This window comes from Rhinopithecus bieti, unplaced genomic scaffold, assembly GCF_001698545.2.
Source record: "Rhinopithecus bieti isolate Rb0 unplaced genomic scaffold, ASM169854v2 scaffold_82499, whole genome shotgun sequence".
NCBI lineage: Eukaryota > Metazoa > Chordata > Mammalia > Primates > Cercopithecidae > Rhinopithecus > Rhinopithecus bieti.
In genome coordinates, this window is record NW_016830065.1 from 91,317 (window position 1) to 97,361 (window position 6,045).

The 6,045-nt window shown below is 37.9% G+C and overlaps 1 pseudogene across 1 annotated transcript; it reads right to left on the reverse strand.

The window, feature by feature from the left end:
- On the reverse strand, positions 1–384 carry LOC108524212 (60S ribosomal protein L39 pseudogene; annotated as a pseudogene). The gene has a single exon (XR_001884004.1). The product of XR_001884004.1 is annotated as a 60S ribosomal protein L39 pseudogene (transcript).
- Positions 385–6,045: the final 5,661 nt, after the last annotated feature.

Genomic DNA, 6,045 nt, shown 5'->3' on the forward strand with positions numbered 1-6,045 from the left:
TTTTGAAATGAAAGGCCTCACATATTTATTACTGAACCCAGCCAACCAATGCATTCGTAATAGATTCAGAGAGGAAAATACGTCAAACTCTCCAGAGAGTGGTGACATTTTCAGTTTGATATGGTAATGTGATCGTGACCTTCAGACAGTACAAATATATGTGCCATCTCATGTGCAATTCCTTATAGACCCAGCTTGGTTCTTCTCCAATGTCTCCTTTTGGAGTTGTACCTTATTTTATTTCCAGTTTTCATCTGAATCCACTGGGGAATGGGACGATTTTGCTTTTGTTTCTTGGCCAGGAATTGCTTAATCCTGAAAGTCTTGTGAGAAGACATGGCGAGAAGTGGAGGCAAGAACACACCACGATGGCGGAGAAAGGAAAAGAGGCAACAAATCTTAATGTTGTTGCTTCAAATTGGTAGATATCAATAGACGATGAGGCTATGTGAATCTAACCAGCGGTTTCACCATGGATAATTGAACTTTTCTTACCTAATTAGAAAAAATAAGCCTTATTTAACATAATATTAAATTCGAGTTTCCAGGAAGACATGATAAATGACCAACAATAGTTGGGAATTCCAAAGCCAGGCCATCATATACAAAATTTACAATGGAAATGCTCCAGAAGAGGTTCCAAGAAATAAAAGGGAGTCAGATTGTGAAAGGGAGTGGAAAGGGAAATTTGTGAAAATGTTTCTTTACCCAGAGCTGTTGCCAGGCCAAGACTCCACTTCACCTTCCAAAACGAGTAGAAGCCTCGTGGGTATTTCACTGGATCACTCACAGAGCTTGACATTTATTCCCTGTGGTAGAAGGGGAGCGAATTGGAACTGTACTCCATTCTGAGAAAGCTAATGTGGCCCTTGGCAGGAGAACAGGATTGACTGTGTTGGGATTGGCCTTCATTCCCAGAGTTTGTTAGGGCACGGTATGTTTGATTTTTTCCTAGGAACCAAATGGGGGTCATGCAAGAAAGGGAGCCAGGGTAGGGTCATCCTGAACCCTGTTCAATATGGCCATCTGCAGGGGAGAAAGGACCCCATTAACAGGAAGCTGAAGATAACTTCTGGATTCCCAGAGGCTGAGGAAGGAGTTGTTAACTACCAACCTAAATAAAAATGCATCAACCCAGGCCTCCCAAATTACAGGAGAGGGGTCTTCTGTGATGGAGGTCTTTGAAGAACCCACAGAAGAGCCAAAGACCCAGAGAGTGGGAAGCCATTCCACCAAGGAAGAAATGACCAATCCCTTACCTCTCTTCCCTACTCCTATTTCCACTCTGGTGAGGATCCAAATAGAAACTGGCAAGTGGAGAGAGAAAGAAGAAAACCTACCACTCCTCCTTTTCCAAAGACATTTAGCCACCACTACAGGCCTTAGCATGGGCTTAGTGGGAAACAAAGCCTCACCATTGAGTGAAGATTGAGAAAGTTGATTAATATCTTGGACTGAATAAATTCTAATTACTAAATCAAGGTTGTGTTTTGTGACTTAGAGTGACCTATGGACGGTCTATTTTTGAAGAAGTGAGCAGAAAATCATGTGCTGTATCCAAACTTCCATCTATGGCTAGGAAAAGGTTACCTCAATGGGGTACATTTTATTGGAACATGGGGAGACAAAATAAAGTTGTGTTTTGATTCTATGATAAATAATACTGTAGAAAATACTGGTTGTACTGACTAATTCATCCCTTCAACAAGCATGTGATTCCTTTCATGCGTCAGACATTGTGCTAGGAATAGGACATACAGTGAAATAAAACATAGTTCTTGCACTCAAATTACTTATGATATATGGCAGGGGTCAGCAAATTCTTCTCTAAAAAGCCAGATAATAAATATTTTAGGCATTAAGGGACACATACAATCTCAATTGCATATTCTACTTCTTTTGTAACTAACCTTTTAAAATGCAAAAACCATTCTTATTTTGAAGGCTGTACTAAAAGAGGCCATGGGTCAGATTTGGCCTGTGCACTCTAATTGCTGGCTCCTAAATGATCGAAGTAACAAATTTTTATAAACCACCAATTACCATACATTTATTATGATTGAAGATGTGTTTAGGGCACTTGGGGGAGGAGACAGAAGAGCATTTGCTAATTCTGACTGGGAAATCAGGGCTTCCAGGAAGAGGCAGTGTTGATTTGAAATCTGAAGGATGAGTAAGAATTAATCAGAGTTAAAGGAGGTGAGTGGTAAGCTGCCTGTACAGAGGCACCAAAGCTTGAGAGCTTGGTTTACTTAAGAAACTACAAAAGGGGAAAACTGAACCTTAGAGAGGTTAAGTATTTTTCTGAAGGTCACACAACTAGTAAGTGATGGAGCCTAACCTCTTAACTCAGGTATGTCTGACTCCAAACCTGTCCTGTTAGCCACTGTTATCATATTCCTGCCCTAGTATTGAAGCTATGTCTAAGGTCTACTTCTAGTATCTACAAATCAGCAGCTCTGCTTGGCTCACTTCTAATTTCCCTGGGGATGAAAATGACAAAGTTCTAAAAGGGCTTGCAGACCATATTTTTAAGTAAGACACTGAATCAATAATGTTGGGTTGTCTAAATTAGAACTTGAATTTTCCTTTTCAGAAATAACCCCCTGCCCCAATAAAACCTAGTACACATTGTTCAAATCATCTGCTTGTTACATCCTTGCAGAAGAGTTTTTTTTTTTCTTTTTTTCCTGGTGGCTAAGCTCTGGCACTGCTATAATGTAATTTCTTACCTTCTCATTATAGATGCAGACATTTATAAGGAATGGCAACATCTGGCTTAGACTATATCCTATGATTGATCCAAATACTGTTCCCATCTTCATCATTCACATTGATGACCTCGGGCTAGCGAGTTCACTCAGCACGGATGAACCTGTCAATTTTGTGTACATTGCTTGGTGGATTTTTACTGAGGTAGTATAGTTTAAAAAGCTAGATTAACCATGCAGCAACTACTCTCTGAACAATACTGCCATTAAAGATTGCCATGTACTCTTGCAGTCAGCAAGAATAGGGATTGAAATGAGGAGAAACAGGGAATGAGAATAGCCCAACTCGCTGTTGCTGGACTTCCAGTGGTCAGTGGTTCTTAACCATAGTTGTGCTTTTCACTCAGGGGGTTCTTTCAAAATACAGAGTACTGGCCCTATCCCAGACCCTCTGCAGAGCTGAGGCCTGAGAATATGTATTTTTAACAAGCTACCCAGTTTAAGAATCTTAAGAACCACTACCCTGAGGGAACAAATAGACAGGTATCTAATGAACTGACTGTACTAAATAACATACCAGACACTCTTGGACTATGCACAGAAATTCTGCTTAAGAAATAAATATACACGAGCCAGGCACGGTGGCTCATGCCTGTAATCCCAGCACTTTGGGAGGCTGAGGTGGGTGGATCATCTGAGGTCAGGAGTTCAAGACCAGCCTGGTCAACATTGTGAAACCCTGTCTTTACTGAAAATACAAAAATTAGCTGGGCATGGTGGTGCACGCCTGTAGTTCCGGCTACTGGAGGCTGAGGCAGGAGAATCGCTTGAACCCAGGAGGTGGAGGTTGCAGAGAGCTGAGAGTGAAACTGTGTTAAAAAAAAAAAAAGAAAAAAAAGAAAGCATATATTCAAGTTTATTGTTCTAATGTTTCAGTGTGTTACACTGTAAAATAGGTTTTTATTGCCAAATCAGTTTGATGCTATCACAGCAATGAGTATGATGTTATTTAGTGCTCTACTCTCAGAAGAAATAGAAAAAAAGCAAAGTGAGAGTTTAAGTTGTAATTGAAATAAGTTTATGTATTTCAATGAGTTAATGATGGAATACAGATTATATGCATGTATTGCCTCTACATCCCAAGATAGCAAAGGAATACAAAAGATATAAACTCACAACAATGAAGAAAATGGGAAAGAGACCATTGATGAATGAACGTTGGATGAAAGCTAAAAAGTAGATGAAGGAATGGTAATTGATGAAGCAGAACAGGAGACGCCACAGTTTAGAATACTTTAAGTGTGTTGATACAATGAGAGGAAGTCAGCCTTCCCTGCATAAACGCTAGGGTTGACAAAGAAACCAGGTGAGATATAAGGCAGAAGGGGGAGGATGAAGCCATTTTTACACAGCTAATCCTCCCACTGTCCTCCTCAACCTGGTGTACAGAATGCCCGGAACCGGCTATATCCTCCATGAGCACCAAAATATTAGAGTGTTATTCTTGAAAGTAATTGAGAGATCCAAGAGAAAAATCATGTGTATTTCTGCATTTAGGCAACCCCTGAACAAAATGGCCAACTCCCTACCTATGTATATGAAGCTTCCAATCACTTTTTATTGCACCATTCTTCTATGTAAACAAAATATCAATGATTAGCAAATATTTGAGGAAAACTTCCAACGTGAAACAGAATGGTAAACAAACAGAAAAAAAAGAAAAGACAGTTAAGAAAAGAGAGAAAAAAAGAAAAGAGAGACAAAACACTAGAATTAGTATACTTAGATTCAATAAAACATTGCATTCATATAACATAAATAGGATATTTGAAAATATATATTAAGAGGGCAAGAGGGACCTCTTGGAAATAAAAATATGAGTGCAGTGATCAAATTCAAAGGAAGAGTTGGAAGACAGACTTGAGGAAATATTTTTAAAAAGTAGAACAAAAAGACTAAGAAAGGAGGATAAGACAGAAGGTAATCCTGGAGATCTAATATTTGACTAATAGAAATTTAAGAGAGAGAGAACAAAGGAGAGGGAATTATCAAAGAAACAATACAAGATCATTTTCATGTGAAATGTACATTCATGAGAAATTCATGTGAAATTTCAGAATACAAAGTATACAAAGTATAGAGATATCCTAAAGCTTCCAGTGAGAAAAGCAAGTAAACTACAAAGAGATGAAAATGATATTGACATCAGATTTCTCATCATCAGTCCCACAGGAGACAACATTGGAGCAATACCTTCACAGTTCTGAAGGAAAATGACTTTCTTCAGCACAACATTCTAAAATCAGTTAAACTATCAGTCAAGTGTGAGAATAAAATAAAAGCATTTTCAGATACGAGATGACTCCTGCAATTACTCTGCAACAAATACTTTTAAAAGAAATTGAGGATTTAGTCCAGTGAAAAAGAGGAAATAAACCAAGAAAGAGGAAGACATGAATTCTTGAAAAGAGCACATCCAACCGCGGGAAGCAGTGACATCGCAGGATGGTAGCTTTAGAGTAAGTCTAAAGAGCAACTAGCCTACAATAGAGCCTGAGGTTGGAGGCCTTGGGAAGTGAATTTCCAGGAAAAAAGGGGGCTTCACCTGTTATGACGAAGACTTTGAAATGAAACGAACAAACTGAGCATATGACACAGGCAAATAGTGTGGGGTGGGGGAAAAGCTATTAGAATGTCCAGGAAAACATTTAAAACCTGTACAAAGAAGAAAACATAATTTAATTATGTTTTACATAATTAAATTATGTAAATTTTTTTTACAAATTTAATTTACATAATTAAACATAATTTAATTATGACCACTATTGACATGGTCACAAAAGTGTAAACACTGGTGACTATTTTTAACTTTTAAGCTAACTGTAGTTATAGAAATAATGCAATAGAAAAGTACAAATGAAGAAAGTTGGGAGGTAAAAGGAAGAGAAGAGAGCTGAAGGAACATGTAATAAACATTCTACATCCAAGAAATTAAAATTTAAAATAACTGATAGAGGAGTGAACATAACTATATAATTATATTAGATGAATGGAAGAAGGGAGAAGAAATTATTTCAGTAAGACCCAGTGGTCTAGGCATTTTATGTAGAGGTAGTAACTATAAGAAGAAACAGCTTTAAACAAGTTAAAGGGGTTGCCCCTGGAGAGCAAGCATATGCACTGTGACATGATGGAGCAGAAGTGTTGTTTTCCATTATAAGTCTTCCTGTATTTTATTATGTTTTGATACTGTGTGCATATTACTTCAATAAATAATTTGTAACCATTTAAGAAATTGATCTATCAGGTTTTGTCAGGTTTTTGTCCAATGAAG